At 39.6% G+C, this 20,623-nt stretch overlaps 1 protein-coding gene across 2 annotated transcripts in view; it reads right to left on the bottom strand.

Annotated features, from left to right (window-relative positions):
- The window catches only part of Fgd4 (FYVE, RhoGEF and PH domain containing 4), a 199,499-nt gene that overhangs the window by 143,588 nt on the left and 35,288 nt on the right, over window positions 1-20,623 (bottom strand). The window lies entirely within an intron of this gene.

The following is a 20,623-nucleotide window of genomic DNA, read 5'->3' on the forward strand; positions in this document are numbered from 1 at the left end:
GGACAGTGGTTACAACTCCCTGTCCACACCATCTCTCCCAGAATGCGTTACCAGTCCTTGCTCAGCAACCTCTCAATGAATTGAGTGCCTAGCACCTCCCACAGAAAACGGAATTACAATTTCTGGTAACAAAGAAGAAGATTATGTCTGAAACAAGTGTGGAAATTATTTTTGAAATTGTGGGTAGTGATATCATGCCAGAGAACTTGACAAAGGGATGGAGTATCAAAGCTTCTAGAAGAACTCCTCATACAGCATTACATATGGTATCACAATCAACATGCCTCCTGCCCAGCACCCAGAATCTTATTCCTAAATACTTCACCGGACTTGGTAGGGTATGAGGAAGACAGACATGAAAAACACAAAGAGAAGAACCAAGGGCTAGGGACACAGCTCAGTGGTACAGAGCTTGCCTAGCACGTGTGAGGCACTGGGTTCAATCCCCAGCACAAGGGGTGTGGGGGAGGGGCGAGGAGCGAAAAATAAGAAACACTATCAGTCATATTTGACAATTATTCAGTAAAACCAAAATCAAGTAAAGGAAACTAGTATTGCCCCAAACATTTTTACAAATGATCAAAGTGAAGAAAAATATTCAAGTTATTTCCACACTTAAAAACAACTAATTGGTGCTCTCAAGTAAATGTATAACCAAAACCAAAATCATTAGATCGAAAGTCCAACAACCGAGCAGGGCACACATACCTGTAATCCCAGCTACTTGGGAGGCTGAAGCAGGAGAATCACAAGATTGAGGCGGCCCCAGCAACTTAGTGAGACCTTGTCCCAAAAAAGAAGAAAAAAAAGAGGGGAGTTGGAAGTAAGGTGAGAGGTAGAGCAGCCCTGAGTTCAATACCCAATACTGAAGAAAAAAAAAAAAAAAAAGAAAGCAAGCCAAAAGTAGAAAATAAATGGATCTAATACTAAATTCTATGAATTTTAAAGCTACAGGATGGATATAAACCCTGTTGAATCACTTCTGCAGTAGAGAAGTAATTTGATTTTTTTAAAAATAGAACTCCAAATTGAATAGGGAGAAATTTACTTAAACCTAAGTGCTTAGAAAATTCAGGAAGCCATTTACTGTCCTGTATGAGCAAACCCAATACATGGTTCCAGTTAATGAGCGAAAGCAGAAGCAACTCCTGCTTCCATCTGTTCTGTCCTCCCCTACAAATCTAGACACAGTTGCACACTGAAGGCCCGAGCGGTGGAAAGCCCTGAGATCCTTTCTCCCCATCACTCACCCTTGTGCTTCCCCACCACCATTTCTACAGCCCTCTCCGATTCTGCCCTTCATTGTTCACAGCAGCACCCGATCATTATCTTGAGAAGGGAAGTCTGTGGAAGCGAACTATTTCTCCACCAATAAGGCAGCCTGTCTTTATTAAAAAAAAAATCCAGTACCACAAGCAAATAAGATATATAAATGAATGCACACTTCCTTATCACTTGACAACCAACTAGTGACACACCAGAGTATTATTCTGTTAATGAGAAATGTTTTAATTCTTAATAAAAATAAAACTCAGTCCATCTATGAATTGTTAACACTTAAAATGTCTAAAACAGTAAGAGAGGTGCTTTATATGTAAAAGATTTTAACTTAATCTCTTTCCAGATCTTGAAACCCTTCTTTGAGTGACAAGTACTTTTTACCAACTCATAACCTTAAGCCAAGAGTGTATTTTCAGTGCTGCTGAAAAGCAGCCATCAGAATATATTGGATTGATGATAGCCACAGATTCTTTGTCACTACCTCCACCAAGAGGAGGTCTATTCTCTACTCCTTGACTCCGGGCTGGGCCTAGGACTGCTTAGTCCAGCAGAAAAGATGAGAAATCTCATTGTTCCAATTCTGAGCTTAATTGTGTGTGTGTGTGTGTGTGTGTGTGTGTGTGTGTGTGTGCGCGCGCGCGCCCTCTTCTGTCTGTGATGCTGGGGATTGAACCCAGGACCTTGTGCATGCGAGGCAAGCACTCTACCAACTGAGATATATCTCTAGCCCTCGAGCTTCATTTTTAAGAGGCCTGGCAACTTCTTTCTTCCTACTTTCTGGAGTCCAGCTGCCATGTTGTGAGAAGATACACACACACACTCAAGCCAACTTGGAGAAGAATCAAGACCCAAGCTGAAAATCTCAACTAAGATCCCAGCTGACAGCACCTACTTGTCAGTCATGTAAGTGGGGCATTGTGGAAATAAATCCATACACATAATCAAGATACCCATGCTGACAGTACAGATGAGAGATTAGCTATCCTTACCAAACTCCAAATTGCAAAATAGTGAGCAAGAGAATAATTGTCATTTTAAGGTACTAAATTTGAGGATGATTTGTGTTATGCAGTAAGAGATAACTGAAACAAAAAGTATTACCAGAAGTAGGGATTCTGATGTAACAAAAAAAAAAAAAAATGTACTGGTTTTGTGTCCATTTGGTAGACAAAAGCTGGATGCTATTAGGAAAGATTTAAAAACAGAAAGAAATATTAATGGTAGCTGAAGAAATGAGGAACTAAGAATAATTAGTAAAGTTATTTAATGCAGTAATGTGGAAAATTAAAAGAGTACCTAATCAATTCATGGATCTAAGAAGAATTCCAAGAAGAATGCTGAAAGTGTCAAGTGGCTTATTTAGCAGCCTGTGATAAAATGCAGGAATAGTGAACCAAAAAAGAAACTGGTTCTTTTCTAAGAATTAAGAGGAAATATAAAAGCTTGGACGTGGGTTTAGAAATCAAACTATTCCTCATTTCTGCATCTTAGCAAAAGACACTCAAAATAAAAAAAGGCCTCAGGGTGAAGATCACAGCCAGTGCTGCCAGTTCCACAAAGCCACAGGATGTGGTTTTAAGGTCCTCTGATGAGATCTCATGAAGATTTTTAGGTGGTCGCTTATACTTTCAGTTAGACCAGAGAATCTAAAACTGTGTACATCAGACTCAGCTGAGAGGCTTATTAAAACCCAGTTTGCTAGGCTTGACCCTCCTACTTTCTAATTCAGCAGGTCTGGGGTGGGACCTGACCACTGTAATAAGTTCCTAGGTGAAGCAAGTACTGCTGGTTTTCAAAAACCAGGCTTTCTAAATCTTAGAGCTGGACCAAAGGCTTTGAAGAATTTTAAGGGTGTGTGTCTTGAGAACCATCTGAAAGACAGAGAGCTTCTATAACAAGAAAGTTATTTTCACACCACATTGTCTTAAAGGTGATCCCAGGTAAAGAGAATCCTGTTTTAAAGAGATTTGTAGGCGTGTTTTTTAACCTAATGTTGTCAACCCCAAGGAGATCCACACAAACCACCCCCTTTTAAGAGAAACATAACAGTGGAAGCTCCAACAGCCCTAAGAGAATAGATGGTTCAAAATGAAACCAGTGGGGCCAAGAGGACAGAGATGAGACCCACAGAGCCACCCAAGTAGTAAACTGGTCCCTAAATGAAGACATTCACCTAGCTGGAGGTTAGAACTGCTATAGACCACTGAGAGTTCTGTGACTCCTGTTTCTTTCTCCTGCCTCTATAAAACAATAATGTAATGAGATAATTTACATCTGATACAATTCGCTCATTTAAAATTTATAGTTCAAAAGTTTTTACTATACTCAGATGCACACAACAATTTTAGATGGCTCCATCTCATCAAAAAGAAATCTATATACCTTATAGCAATCACCGCCCCCTGCAGCCTCCCCTGCCCGAAGCAAACACTAGGCTACTATCTCTATAGATCTGCCTATTTGAGACATTTCACATAAATGAAATTTTACAGTATGTGGTCTTCTGTGGCTGGCTGCTTTCACTGAGCATATTTTCAAGGTTCATCCATATTGTAACAGGTACCAGTGCTTCGTTTCTTTAATGGCTGAAAAATGTTCCATTCTATGGACGCAGACCATTTTACCTATCCATTTATCAGTTGATGGACATTTGGATCGTTACCACATTCTTTCTGGCTGTTATGCTGCTGCCACAAACTCGCATGTATAGTCTTTCGTGTGGACTTGCTTTCATTTCTTTGGGGCATATGCCTAGGTATAGAATAGTTGAGTCTTATGACAACTCTAGGTTGAAGTTTGGGGAGAACCATCCAGACTGTTTTCCAAAGCAAATGCACCATCATTTTATAATCCTTCCAGCAGTGTGTGAGGGTTCAAATTTCCCTGCAGCCCTTAATTCCTTTTTGAAAGGGAGTATCTGTTATAAAATTTCTGTGCCTGCCTCACCCTTGTGGGTTGGGTGGCAAGGGGGAAGGGTGAATAACTCATCCCTTTTGGAACTCAGACAAGATGGCATATGTTGACACACGGTGACCTATGGACTTCTGGGTCCCAACTGAGCTCCCATTCAAACCTCAGGACACCAAAGCCGTTCTAGCACCCAGCCTGGTATGGCATGAAATAGAACTTTGGTTGGTTCACTTACTAAATCATGGAAGAAAATAAAATGCTGTTTTAAGCTACTAAATGCTGGTGTGGTTTATTATACTGCATGCAGTCAATAACCAGAACAAAGCCTCCCTTTGGTGATATTTTAAACTTGGTTCTCTTTGGTCTATAAAAAAAAATGCAATATAGAATAAACCTTCATTTCCTTCTGAAAATGTAATGCATTATACCTAGGATCAATTTAACAACATTTATACAGATGAATCATACTTTCTAGTCTCAGGAGAGTTTCCTTAAGACCAAGCAATTGGTAATGGCAAAAATCTAGAGTTTCACCCTGTGCAAAAGGTTCACACCTATAGTCCTAACTACTTACCAGGCTGAGGCAAGAAAATTGCTTAAGCCCAAGATCTCAGGGCTAGCTGGGCAAATAGTAAGATCTTGTCTCTTACAAAAAAGAAAAAAAAAAAATAAGAGTTTACATGTTCAGCAGAAAACAATGAGCAGCTAGCTTACATGGGCCATCAAGATGATCGGGTCATGGCCAAGGATAAGCAATCTCAGCATCAGCTGACATCCCTCAGTGCCTGGTAAGGCACACTAGGGCTACACACAATTCTGAGGAAAGGCCCTGTGTATTAAGTAAATTCTCAACAGAATTAAGAAGTCAGCAAGAGATGCACAGATGCCAAACTATATATGATAATAACCAAGGGGACAGAAATCCTCAAGGTTCTCAGAAGGAAGGTCTTTACTTGTCAATATGACAACCAGCAAGGAAATTTAACATGCCTAACTTCAATAAGAACTTGTAAACTCTTCTTTCTCTTGCAAGAAGGCAGCTGCTGCTCTGTGCGCATCTTTGGATTTAGGGGTCCTCACATGTCTGATCTATTCACCCCTGTCTTTCGGGCCATCCTATGATGGCCCAAACAGCATAAGAGAGCTTAGAGGCTTTTTGAATCCCTAGAACAGGAATGATGATAGTAACTCCCTCATAAGACTACAGATCTATGCTTATAATTTTTGCAAGATAGTTCTTAGAAAAGTACCAGACACGTATAAATGCTCCGTATTCCACTGTGAACAAAATATGTGATAAATCTGTTCAATAAGAAGTGTATCTGCTCTAAAACAATGATTTTTCAAGGAAAAAACTGATTTTTAAATAAAAGGCTACCAACTCATGCATCTATTAAGGAACTGGTTTAAACAAACTGTAGTATAGCAATAGAGTAAAATATTATGCTATCTTTAAAAATACACAGTACATAAAGAAAGTAAATTTTGCAAAATTCATGTGGAAATTTCCCAAAATATATAAATAAGTGAACAACCAAATTGAAAAAATAGACAATTCTATTTTTAAATAAGTATATACTGTATACACACTCAGAAAAAACCCTGGTAGGGCTGAGGATGTGACTCAGGCGTAGAGTACTTGCTTAGCATAAGTGAGGCCCTGAGTTTAATTCCCAGCACTGCAAAAACAAAGAAGAAAATCTTGTAGAAACCACCAGGCTAAATTGACACCACAATGTGGGTGAGAATTTCACTTTCTACAAAACATATGAAGCACATGTGACTTTCACAGCCAGGGAAACATTCATGGAAAGGCACACAGATCCTCCTAAAACACAGCATGCTGTTTTACCTGTGCTGGCTCACACAGTTGCAATGTCCACTCTTCTCTCAGTATCAAGCAGCTCGGGTCTGTTTTTAGAACAGGGTCAGAGGCTGCTCGCTACATGAGCTGTTTCCTGGAAAAGGGCAGCTATTTTAATTAATGAACATTCTGCTGTAAGAGATCATAGAGAAAGAAACACACCACCTCTTTGGCAAGTTAAAGAAGGAGAAATAAAATAAGGTGAAAATCTAGAAGTACTTTAAAAGGCATCCAATGGTATTGTGTACTAAGCATTTTATGTCCATTCTAATGCTATGATAAGTTAACCTCAGTTAAAAACTCCTCAAGGAACAGATCTAAATCAATTTCCTTAATTTCTCTTAAATTAAGATAAGAGAGCATTTTATTATTCTATCTTCTTATAATAAGCAAACACTGGTCGAGGGTGGGGGGAATCAGAGGAGAGACAAAAATACAGAAATAGAACAAGGTTTCTTTTTATTTTATTTATGTTTTGTTGAGGGTGGGGCCAGGGATTTAAACCCAGGGCCTCACCCACACTAGGCAAACACTCTTTGAACTACACCCCAATTTCATTAAATTTCTCTTCAGTCAAATATTTAATGAGCGCCTACATGCAAAACACTACACTAAATCCTACACTTACTAGAAGACTTAAAATTGTGGTTGCTGTAAGCATGAATAACAACATAAGCACCTCTCCAATTCATTAGATTCTCCCAAGGTGTATATGAGATGATATGGTTCAAATGATAGCTGCTATGGAAACTTCAATTACGTGTTTTAGCTTTCCAATTCTCCAACTCTGAAGAGCCAGCAGCAGGGGAAGGTGGTGAGAATTCTCCAAGGACTGGGAGATTTCCCAAATCCCCATACTCTTCTCCACCAGAAAGCAGGTAGGTTTTCCCCAAAGATCAAAGAGGAGGCTCTAGGAAGACCCCACTGCACTGTGTTTAGTAAGTACATTCCAGGCACAAAAAGAAGAAAGGGGTTATTGTCCTCTTGCCAAACCATAATCCTCACGACAGGTGACAGTCACAATTATACTGAACTCCACCCACATCTTCTTCACTCAATACTCCCCTAAATTCCTTGCATTTGTGTCTGCTTCAGAACCCCTAAAGTGCTTTTTTATTTATTAGTTTAGTGAGTCAAGTAGCTTTTAAGATTTCTACCTAATAAAGCATATTTAGTTGAGATGCTGAGCTCTGAGAGAAGTTCTGGGTTTCGAATGATGTCCTCTACAGAGCCCTTGCCTGCAACACATCTTGTAGGGAGGGCTGATGGTTAATTTTATGTGTCAACTTGGACAGTACTTGGATGAATTAACATCAGCTGAAGGCCTAAACAAAACAGAAAGACCAGCCTTCAGAAGAGGAAGGAATTCTCCAGCAGATGCCTCTGGCCTCAGTCCACACCACTGGGTCTCCTGGGTCTTGAGTCTACTAGCCCACACTGCAGACTTGCCAGCCTCCATAATCCTAGGAACCATTTCCTTATATAAAACACACACACACACACACCATCATTTCTGTTTCTATGGAGAATTTTGACTAATACAGTGGGTGTCCCTTGGAATGTCACAACCTGGCTACTGGCAGTTTAACTTCTATATAGCAGGAGTTACTCAATGAGGGACAAATGGCCTCTCCAGACTAGGGTGGCCTGACCTTTCTTCCTGTCAAGGTGATCTCAAGCAAACCATGCTGTTTGGGGGTGCAGGACTATCCCTGAAATGGCCACAGCGAGGAACTTCTTAATATCCCTACCAATGGGATTCTAAGAGCAATGAGTTTTGGAAGCAGTTCATAGTCTCCTCTTTAAAACTCAAAAAACACACAATTAGACCTCAGCAATGACCTGCTGAGGTCACTGTGGAAAGGAGAGGAAAGAGGGGAAGTAAGGACAACAGGCAGTGGTAGAGAGTACAATGACCTCTGATTCAGTGTGTGATGCAATCGTCTTCCACTGTGAATGGTGAGTTATTTGTGCTTTCCCCCAAATGCCTCAGTATTACTAATGACCAACCCAAACAGTCCTGGAGCTCCTCTATCCAATTATCATCCCTTAAGCAAACCTCTGCTTGGCTAAGTTGGCTCACCTTCCCATGGGTGCCTGGAGCCAGTGACATCTCTCTCACCAACCTTTAGAAGAATTCCTTGCACATACACATCTAAAAATCTGCTTTCTTAAAGCTAGGGCTGTACCTCAGGGGCAGAACGCTTACCTACCATTTGTGAGGCACTGGGTTCAATCCTCAGCACCACATAAAAAATAAATAAAATAAAGGCATGATGTCCATCTAAAACTACAATCAATCAATCAATCAATCAATCAATCACAAATCTACTTTCTCTTGTTTGTATCATCTCTCACTTTCCTCTCATTTCCACCATGTATACCCACTCTATCACCACTACTCTTCTCTGACATTAATCCTTATCTCAAATTGGAGTTGTAGGTAGAACCTAAATAATCATTCTACTTAGAGAAGAAGAAACAGGCAAAAAGAGACGAAGTGACCTGTACTACTTCAGACTGTAAATTAGTGTTAAGACCCATTTCCTAGAAACTCTTACTTTAACATCTTTTGCATAGGGAGGCAGTAGATAGTTACTGAAAGCCAAGGATGTCAAGTCACGTTGTATTTATTCTACCACTTAGGAAACCATGACCCTTAGTATTAAGTTAAACTCTTTGTGCCTTGGTTTCCTCACAAATAAAACTTAGAATAATAATAGTATCTACTTTCACTGGGGTTTTGACCACACTTTGAGACAAAATGGGTAAAACATTTTGAACACTATCTGTCATACAGGAATACTATCTGTCATACAGGAAGTTCTCAATAAACTTTATCCATTCTTATGTTTTTATTATTGTTTAATCAGCCTTTAAAAGATCATCAAGAATAAACACCCTACTTGCATTTTCTTCTTTAATCTCTTGTAGGATCATGAATTTCAGCTGGATGAGGCCAAATACATTGAAAAAAAGATGATTAATCCAGTGTTCAAATACATAGCATGCTTCATTGGGTCACATGCAAATAAGAGCTTAGGAAAAACTAAAAGAGGGCTGGGGTTGTGGCTCAGTGGTAGAGCACTTGCCTAGTATGTGAGAGGCACTGGGTTCAATTCACAGGACCACATATAAATAAATGAATAAAATAAAGGTTCATCAATATCAAAAAAATAATTTAAAAAAACCTAAAAGAAACTTGGAATCAAAAGGAAATCAAACCTCAAAGAACATTTCTACCTGTTGAAATGGCTACTCAATGGCTATGTGAATCAAGTATCTTAAAAGGACAGATTCCTTCTGGGATCACCCTATAGAACACCAACAAAATGGTCTTCACATGGCTACATGGTAAAACCTGAGTAACAAAGACACTGTGTGGTCCCTTCCTCTGCATTTTTGACCTCAGGTCTATACTCCCCACACTCCATTACTCTGCCAGGGCGCCACTGCTCTGTGGGGAAGTGGGCAGGTGGTCAGAAGCCTGAGTTCCCATTCCAGTTCTCACACAACCCCTTTCAAACCTCAGTGCTACCAATGACACCACCTGCCCCACCTACTTCACAAGTTTTCAGAACAAAAACAGTAAGACAGGTGGTAAGACAGAGATGCTTCCAGGTTTGCTGCACTGAGAAAAGAAATACCATACCCATGCTCCTCCTCAGTGCCTGCCTGAGGTAACTGCCATGCAGAGTTGAACAGAATGGGTTACTGATGTTTAAATGATGACACTCGAATGATATATTCCTGGGCTGCATACTCTTTAAACTAACTTGTTGCCCAAAGAGTGTTTTAATCCACAACAATGTTTACTCTTGACACTGACATTCTTAATTACATCGTGAAGGGCATTTTGTTTCAAGATTTTAGAAGAAGGCAGCTCTTTCTTTCAAGCTATGTGACTTAGAATAAGCCACCTGAACTTTAGGGTTTCGTGAGCTTGTCCATGGTCACTGTTTTGAAGGAATAAGACATTTCTATCCTTTCTCTTCCAGGCTAGTCTCTAAGGAGCCAATGAGATCAAACACACCAAGCTATGAACTAGAAAGTAGCACATGGACGGCCCTATTCAGTTGGCATCTGAGAAAGCAGTCGCATTTCCATCCAAGAGCTCACACTTGAATTTCTAAAGTTGTCTCAAGCGTATTCTCTAAGTGATGTGAGTTAACACAAGCCCACTGATCCAGGAATTGTAAGAAATTAGGTTAAAATCTCCCCACAAAAGCAATACAGGGTGAGTAAAAGACTCAGCAAAAAAAAAAAAAAAAAACACATTAGCTGTGATTCACAGCACTTGTGCTGCATTTTCTTCCTGCTCTCACTGCCTTGTATTGTAGCTGTGGCCCAAGTTAACACAGAGTGAGCAGATGGAAATTACAGTGCCCTTAGAGCATCGCCTGAAGCATCAACCATACATATTTCAAGAGGCATGACCTTCTCGTATTGAATTTGGCCCTTGGATGTTGCCAACCTGGAAGATCTTCAGTTAAGACACAAAACTAAAAGGAAGGAATGTCTTCTTCTCTTTTTCTCTAAGGCAAGAGGTTTTTCAAATTGTGGTTTTGTTCCATTAGTGGACTGATAATAAAACATCAGTGTATAAGCACTCAGAGAGTAAGTTGTGGTTCAGACACACATGGACTCACTTGCACGCACACAGCCTTGGACAAGGCTATACATAAAGCTGGAAAGCCAAGGTTCTAAAGGACAGTCACTGACGGTTGGCCTGGAACCAAGTGGCAAACTTTAACATTCAGTTTCTCCAGTAACACTTCTTTGCAAAAGTTCATCACCATGACAAAGAAAAGAAGACAGTTTAAAAGGTTGGACTATGGAGAGGAAAGTTTTTCTTCCCACTTCAGCACATTGGTTGCAACTGGTTACTAATAAACCCAGATTGCTAATACATTTTCAGAACAAGAGACAAATAGGAAAAGAATCAGTAGGGAGAGGGTTCCAGGTATAGCTCTAGGTAAGATTTTGCTCATTACTCTAAATAATCCCATATGATAGCTGCTGTGACTTTATAATTTTGCATTCTGAGTGATGAAGGTTGCTTTCTTATTGACATAGGACTGCTAAGTATGGTCACTAGCACCTACTGACCAGCAGCAGTATCTGGTTTGAGGTGTATAAGGGTCTACATTTAGAATTACAGGTAACCAGAAGGTAGAACCAGAACATCTTCCAGTCTCTTTTCCCATAAAAAGATTACACCTAAAGCAACATCTCAGTTGCCACAGAACTGCATGTAACTCAAGGAACAAGACTGACCAGTAATTAGTTGTCAGATCTTGGGAAAGACAAGTTCTATGCCCCCCTATTTGTGCATCTACAAAATAAGAATAACAATGCCTTACCTCCTTTAGATTCACAAATTTTCCAACAACTAGAATTTTATAATTTATGCCCTTAAGGTGATATATCCTTGCTGGGTTCGGTGGGGCACACCTGTAATCCCAACAACCTGGGTGGCTGAGGCAGGAAGATCACCAAGTTTGAGGCCAGCCTCAACTACTCAGTGAAATCCTCAGCAACTTAGTGAGACCCCCCCCCTCAAAAAAAAAAAAAAAAAAAAAAAAAAACTGAGGCTATAGATCCAGCTAAATTGTAAAGCTCCCTTCGATTCAATTCCCAGTACCAAAAAAAAGATACATCCTAGAAAATAATTCTGTCACCAGAGGTAAAACAAAAATATGTGGCACAGAAATAAAGTCTAGGGCATACATTCTTTTCCTGGGGCACCCTGACTGACTACGGTCTATCTTCCACCTCTGAAGGTTTGGCTGACCAGACTCCTTAATCTTACCAGTCGGCCTAGAATTCTTCCCTCTCTGTTGCCACCTAGTGGCAGCAGGATTCACAGGCCTGCAGATCAAATATTGCCTCCTAGGGTTCCAGAGACTGCCTTTCATCCCCTGAGCAACCAACTGCTTTCCTCAGCTACCAGGCAGGAGGGAGCCAAGAGAGCACTGCTTGGTTTTCATTCTCCCTCCCAAAGCTGGTCTTCATGAAGACAAACGTCATTGCCAAAGAAGCCAGCACATCAGAAGCCCCTACATTGGCTAATTTTTTTTTAAGAGAGGGGGGGGGAGGGGGAGAGAGAGAGAGAGAATTTTTTAATATTTATTTTTCAGTTCTTGGTGGACACAACATCTTTATTTTTATGTGGTGCTGAGGATCGAACCCAGTGCCCCGAGCATGCCAGGCAAGTGCGTTACCGCTTGAGCCACATCCCCAGCCCAAGGCTAAAATTTTTTAAATGGTAAAATATAGATGAGATATTTATTTATTTATTTAGTTAGTTAGTTAGTTTTGTAGTGCTGGGGATTGAACCCAGGGCCTTGCACATGTTAGGCAAGTACTCTAACACTGAGCTACACCCAAGCTGTTTTTCTGTTTGAGTTTTTTTTTTTTTTGTCTTGTGGCCTACGCTGTTTTTAATTTTACTTTTGAGACAAAGTCTCACTAAATTGTCGAGGCTGGCCTTGAACTTGCATCCTCTTGCCTCAACCTCCCAATTAGCTGGAATTACAGGCATCTGCCACTGCACCCACCTTTAATTAATCTTAAAGACCAATGCAAGTAGAAAATGCTTTCATCTCTTACTTTATCCATGTTAGATTCAAGGCCACTGTGCTGTACAACTTTGGAACAAAACAGGGGCATTCCTCAGCTACCTAACAAGTGACACAATATACTAAACCTGGAACCCAGACTTGCTCAGGGTCCCTGAGGACATTCATCACTACTGCATATAACTCTTAAGTTTTCTGTTCAAACTTTGTCAGAGCTCTTCCTTCTTGTTTTCTTGACAACAGAGACTCCATGGCCTTATGCAAAACTAAGCACCAGAAACATTTACTATTAAAATTAGATCCATGGTACATAATGACAAAGTGGGAATTCTACAGTGACCATGGTATGGAATTTCTATTCTATCAGCTATTAGTGCTATAACTTTGAAAAGCCTATTACTTAAATTCTCTGAAGCCCAGTTTCCTTCAATATGAATTGAGGATAAAACATCTCATAATGTTCACTATACAGCCAAGCACTGTGTCTGGCAAATGTTAGTGGTGTTCCCTCCCCAACTCCCTATCCTCCTCCTACTTTCTCCCAACAATTGGTGAGGAGAGGGGAGCAGCCAAGTGGGATTTCATAAACTGCCTCTAAGAATAATAATCTTCTTCTTCTTCTTCTTGGCTATTTTTAGAAATATTTGCAAATCTACTTACACAAAAATAAGTTTAATTCTAAAAAAAAAAAAAAAGGTTATACGATTTCCTCATAGATGAAAAAGAAATAAGAGAAGGCAAAAGTCAGTGCACAGATGTAAAAGGTCAGAAAACCCTGGAGAGAATGATAGTGAAAGTTAATTGCCTAGAACAAAAAAAAAAAAAAAAAAAAAAAAAGAGAGAGAGAGAGAGAGAGAGATAGGAGGAGATAATGGAATAATAGTAATTAGTTACTGAGACTTCACCTGTGCACTGGACATGGGGTTAGAAGCTTTGCATACATCATTGTATTTGACACCCACCAGAAAAGGCAAAAGTTGGGATGAGCTGGGGAGGCGTGTGAAAGTCTCTCCACCAACTTGACTGTTACACAAGGGCAGTGTTTCCTTGCTATAAGCCACCTGATAGGCAGACACCAAACTAAATCCATAAATAAAAAAGTCACTGTATAAACCTTTACAAAGATAAAAAGAAAGGATATTCACAAGACATAAACTGTGCAACACAGAGGCCCAGCTCAGACTTCCATTTTAAAAAATGCACGACATTCTTGAAATTCTTCCAGGAGGGTTTCTGTTGCTTTATGGCATTTCTCAGCACTCTGTGAAAATATGTGGACTCAAATTCCACTTCTGCTAAATTGCACAGAAGATAAATAAACTACCTGGCAAAAAGATGTCAAAAGAAGTAGAGAAACAGACGAATAAATGAAAATATTACTATTAAATTGTGGCATTTTCTTTAGTTGGTGAGCTTCTAAGACTGAAGAAATCATTCGAAAACTTTTGTTACTAGACTGGAGAAACCAAGAATCATAAAGGACCACAAAAACCTTTGTCCAATATTGGGGGGAAAAGGGGGACTGGGTTCATAAAAGTTTGTATTTATACCAGTTTTAATTGCTTGATTAATTATGGCTTTTTCTATATGATCCAAAATATGATACTTTCCCAAAAGAAAAATATTCATCTCCTAACTGAATATTCTTTTATCAAACACAAATTTAGAAGACTCAGTACTAACTTTGAACATGAAGAATAAGTTATGGATCCCAGACATAGAAAAAAAATCACACACATCAATGTATATATCAAAGGCCTTAGATAGGATTAATATAATCTTATTAAAATGTAAACCAGTAATCTACTGGAGAAAATCAGTTCCTTGTGTTCTTTATCTTAGCTAATGGCATTTTCAAATGCCTGGTTATTTCAATAGAAACATTGTGTAGAAAAAGCTTAGTACTCTGTAGGCTGAAATACCGAATAATTGGGATCTGGTCTGGAGTTGTGGCTCAGCAGTAGAGCACTCGCCTAGTACGTGTGAGGCCCTGGGTTCGATCCTCAGCATCACATAAAAAATAAATAAATAAAATAAAGCTATTGTGCCCAACTACAACTAAAAAATAAATTTAAAAAAATAATTGTAATCTTGGGCAGGTTATTACACTTACTCAAGCCTCAGTTTTGCTGATTATAAAATGCCACTTTTGATTTATAAGATTCATGTTAATACATCACATAACGTATGCAAAGAAAACCACAAAGGCACTCCCCTCTGCCCCCCAAAAGTGGGGACTAAACCCAGGGTTGCTCTACCACTAAGCTACATCCATCCCATTTTATTTTTTATTTTCAGAAAGTATCTGGCTAAGTTGCCAAGGCTGGCCTGGAACTTGTGAACCTCCTGCCTCAGCCTCCCAAGTTGCTAGGATTGTAAGCATTCATCACCACACCTGGCTACACAGTCACTTTTATCTACTGAATGCTTGAATAGATCCTCAAATGACCATCCCCTCTTTGCTTTATCAGAGTCTTTGTCTCGATCAATCATCTCAAAATTTTTATTATGCAACCCACTGACACTTTTTTCTCTGCATTGTCTCCATTTATTAACGCTATACACGTACTAGTTGTCTAATATTCGTCACACAAGATAAAATGGAAATCAGTTTTAAATACTGAATTCATAATATTAGCTAACATCACAGGCATTATAAAACTAGAGTTGAAGGTCATACTGAACAATGGTGGATGTAAATTCAGACTTCAAAAGAACTTTGTGATAACTCTGATGTGATCTGATTTAGGTCATTTTATTGTCCTGCCTGGTCAGTTGCTGCTTTTGCATCATCATGACTCAAAGATAGGAGTAGAAGCCCTACTATTTACTTGTTCTTTACTTGTATTGTTAGCCTTGGCTTCAAAACTGATTTCAGAGAATACTTTTACACTCATAGCATTTCGAGTTTAAAGCTAGACAAGCTGTTTCATAAATCCACTAAACTAAGCACATCTGAACTGCAGTGTTTGGCAAAATGCTAAAAGCAAAGCACCAAGAAGTATTACCACCCCTGAGTCGTGGGATCCTTACTCTTTCAGGAAACTCTACCTACTCCCTGGATGTGACAATAAGACATTCAGATCAGGAAGTATGTGTGTCAAAAAGGCAATTTTTCAACACATATGTTATTATGGCTCATTGAATTTTTAAGTTCATTTTTCTCCAATGTCTGGGATTGTGTGAGGGTACATGCTCTTAGACTTGGAACAGCCTCCTAGCTAATGTTAGCCTCTTCCCCTCTGCAGTCTGTCTTCCATACTGCTTACAACTGTTAGCTTTCTGAATTATAGATCTGATCATTTTACCCTCTTCTCCCCTCCGAAATCCTTAAGGGTACTACACTCTAAGCAGGGTAAACACAAACTCTTTATCATGGCATAAAAACCAATAAAAGTAAAGTTAGCAGCCACATCACCCAACCTGACCCTACCATTATCTGTTAGGTGACTATAAAAGGCCTGTGACATAGGTAAAGTCTCGCTCCAAACTCACCTGCTCCCAGCTCAAATGCCTACTCGGTGCCTTCTTCCAGAGCCCTACCAAATTGCTAGATGCTTTCTGAACATGGTCCTTCACAAACTTCATTCATTCCACAAGCTTTAAAGGCTCCTATAATAGACAAAACCTTGGGGGAAAGAAATAAGTCCTGGCCCTGGCCCTCAAAGGCTTGGTCTCCTAAGCCTTCACAACTATCACTGAGTAAATAAAATTCCAGCATAATGTGGAGCACACTGTAATGGAGATTTACACCAAGGACTGTGAAAGCCTGAGGTCCAGGAAAGTTTGAGCACTTCATGCATGGGAGTGTCAGTCCCTACCCACAATTTGCTCACCCCCCTGTATCCCAGGCTTTCTTACTAGTCCTTCAGAAACACAGCCCAAGCATCACCATTTCCACTCCACAAACTGCCCTGGAAAGACTCAAGCTGCTTCTCTCCAGAGGCCTCTAGATTATCTTATCCATATCCTTATAACATTTGCAGCTTTGTCATGAAGACATTTTCAATACAAATTTTAATCACTAACGGGCTCTTTATTTGTATTTTTCCACACTTTAGTGCAGGGCTGGGGATACAGCTCAGTTGCTAGAGTACTTGCCTTGCAGGCACAAGGCCCTGGGTTTGATCCCCAGCGTGAGCGCGCGCGCACACACACACAATATATATATATATATATGTATGATAAGGAAAAGTGCACACACTTTACTCAATCAATTTTCACACGCAACCTACTATTGTGACCAGACCCATTTAAGGACTCTAAGTCCCAGAAACTACCTGGATACTTGTAGCCAGACACTATGGGGGTGATAATCATAGAAGCTTCTTTAGAAAATGAGAACTCTTTCTTTAAAATAATACCAAAATGAGAATGCAAAGAACAGAAAAGTTATAGCAGGAAAACAGCTTGTGAATAATTTAGCTACATAATCAATGTTTTCCTCATAATGATCTAAGCTAGTCTGATTTATTTCAAAATAAATATCTATTTTTGAAACACTTTGAGACTTTTTGGGGAGTGCTGGGGACTGAACACAGGTCTTGTGCAAGAGACACACACACTCGAACACTGAGCCATATCCCCATTCCCCAAACACTTAGATTTCACAATGCAGCAGCTCAGGAGGCTGAGGTAGTAAGACTGCAAATTCAAAGCCAGTCTCAGCAACCTAGTGAGGCCCTGTCTCTAAGTAAAAAATAAAAAGGTATTTACTTTTTCTTTCAAATCTTTATTTTTGAAGGAGATAAATCCAGCTACAGAAGCATTTTAAATGGCTTAAGTTTCATTTTATTAACCTATAAACAGCTATATTCAAATATTCCTCCCAAACCACGATTTACCAACAAATCAATACTTTTCCAAGTAAGTATCTGCTGCTCCAACTCTTCCCATTTTCTAAATTCTCAATAAATTTTGTCTCATGAGATTATACCTCTCACTACAAGAGATCTGTGAAGATCACTACACCCTTTGACAATTTCTCTTCTACTCAGAGCCAATAACATGAAGAATAATAATTCCAGTATAAGACCTTGGTGATTGTCTTCCCAGTAGATAAACTTGAGGCAAATAACTTAAACTCCACAAACTGTTCTCTCATCTGCAAAAATGAGGATAATACTGCTGGACAATGGATGCTCCAGTTTGGATCTGGGTGTCCCCCCAAGTCTCATGTGTTGAAAGCTTGGTTGCCAGCCTATGGTAATGTAGGGACAAGGTGGAAACTTCAGGAGGTGGGGCCTAGTGGAAGGAAGTTAGGTCACGCAGACATGCCCCTGAAGGGGACACTGGGACCCTGTCCCCTTCCTCTCTTTGTTTCCTGACTACCATGAGGTAAGTAGCTTTACCGCAAACTTCCTGCCATGATGTTCTAACCTCAGAACAATGGAGCCCTCAAAACAATGAAGCCAACAACTATGGACTGAAACCCCAAAACTGTGAGCCAGAATAAATCTTTCCCCCTTATAAATTGATTATCTCAAGTATTTTGGTCACAGTGATAGAAAGCTAACAAAATGGATAAGTACTTCCCAAACAAAAATGCTCTCTCTTGCTGGGTGCAGTGGTGCACACTTGTAACCCCAGCAGCCCCTGAGGCTGAGGCAGGAGGATCACAAGTTCAAAGCCAGCCTCAGCAATTTAGCTAGGCCCTAAGCAACTTACCGAGACCCTGTCTCAAAAAATTTTAAAAAGGGATGGGGATGTGCCTTGCTGGTTAAGCATCCTGGGTTCAATTCCCAGTACCAGAAACAAACAAAAAGCTCTCTCCAAACTCAGTTATATCTGTGAAGTATTAAGTATTACTCTTAACTCTACAACAATGAAAGTAAAGTTAAAAGCCATATAATACTACCCTGACCCTATCATTAATTTGTGAGGTGACCTTAAAAACATCATTGAACCACTCTGGGTCTTATTGGTTAGTGAGAATACTGGACAAATCATTAGTTCCAATAACTGTTTGGGTGATAGAGCACTTAAAATTCACAATGCTCTTTGCAGAACATGTTCTGTTGGGAAACATATCAATCTACTGAGTAAGTTCAGTCCTATCACACACAGGGATATCTTACAAGCAGAAAATATAAATACACACACACACACACACACACAGATAGATTGAATATATAAATACACACACACACAATCACTGGTACCACCCCCCAAAAATTTAAATGAGGAAGTTCTAGTCACTATCCAATTGACAGAAAGGAAAATAAACTTCTTATTATTTCATTGCTAATCATTATTATTTAATTTCAGTAGCAGAACTCCTCACTCAGCTCCTGGGAGCAGAGCTGGAAGACCAAGGCATTAGAGGGTCTCTAAAGTCCCTTTCAGCCCTACAATGCTATGTCTGGTTTCTCCAGCAACTTACATTCTATGTGTACATGCCACATGATGTTCTGGGCATAATTAACAATAATAGTTTTAATAGTGCCTGTCATGGTGACCATTTTAATAAAGAGTCCAGCAAACAGATCCATACATACTCACACATTAAAAATATACCTTACAAAACACAACCCATGTGTGCTAGGCCCACTGAAGATGTTCTGAAGTCCACTAAATACTATAACAACATATTATTCTTCATGATATGGACAAACCAAGCACAGATTATCTTTTACAGAAGACCCTAGTGATTAGATATTAAAAAACTTCCCCTATGCTCTACAAACACTATGGTGTGCTTATGAGAAATACTTGTGGAACACACATTGGACAGACTATTTCCAAAATGAGGACAGTTTTAAGCAGTATGACCTAGTTAACAGTTCCCCACCTTAAAGAGGATCAAAACAAACCCAGCATGGTGCTGCACACCTATAATTCCAGTGACTCAGGAGGGGGATCTCAAGTTCAAGACCAGACTCAGCAACTTAGCAAGACCCTGTCTCAAAAACTAGAAAGGGCTGGGGATGGAGCTCAGTGGCAGAACACACCCGAGTTCAATTCCAGTACTGGGGGGATCATAACAGCACTGGCACTATTATTTCAGGTGTATCAATCCTGATATAAATTGACAAATAAGACTAGGCATACTTTGGGGCTTGGGGATATAGCTCAGTTGGTAGAGTGCTTGCCTCACATGCTCAAGGCCGTGGATTCAATCCCCAGTAACACACAAAAAAAGAAAAAAAAAAAAAAAAAAAAAAAAAAAGACTAAGCATAGTCTAGCTAAAATATATGTCCCAAAATGATCTTCATGTAATTGATTTCTAGTTTAAAACAAAACAAAAATAACCACACTATAACAATGTTAAAATAGTATAATTAAAACTATAGCTTTTGGTTTTTTTGTTTTGTTTTTAATCAGGTACAATGGCACAAGCCTGTAATCCCTGCTACTCAGAACACTGAAGCAGGAGGATCAAAAGTTCCTGGCCACCCTGAGCAATTTAGCAAGATCCTGTCTCAACAAACAACTAAAAAGGGCTGGGGATGAAGCTCAGTGGTAAAGAGCTTGCCTGGCCTGCATGAGGTCCTGGTTTCAATCCCCAGTACAAAAAAAAAATTATACCATTTCTCTTTAGCAGAAAGTATGTATTTCCTTGAAATAACTTTTCTTTTTTTTTTTTTCTTTTTTTGTTTTTTTGAGGGGGAGGTACAGGGGATTAAACCCAGGGGTGCTTAATCACTAAGCCCCATCCCCAACCCTTTTTATTTTTTTATTTTGATACAGGGTCTCACTAAATTGTTTAGGGCCTTCATAGGTTGCTGAGGCTGGCCTCAAACTTGTGATCCTCCTGTCTCAACCTCACCAGTCACTGGATTATAGGCATGTGCGCCACACCCAGCCTCTTTTAATCAGCTTTTTAATAATAATGTAGAAATACATGGGAAACAAAGGAGAGAAGCGTTACTTTAATTTTTAAAATCTGAAGGTTTCCAAATAATTTACTTCCTTCATTAGTTCACTTCTGCTCATTACACAGGACACTGAGGCGGGAGGATCAGTTATACCAGTTTGTATTGTCCC

Source organism: Marmota flaviventris, chromosome 3, assembly GCF_047511675.1.
Source record: "Marmota flaviventris isolate mMarFla1 chromosome 3, mMarFla1.hap1, whole genome shotgun sequence".
NCBI lineage: Eukaryota > Metazoa > Chordata > Mammalia > Rodentia > Sciuridae > Marmota > Marmota flaviventris.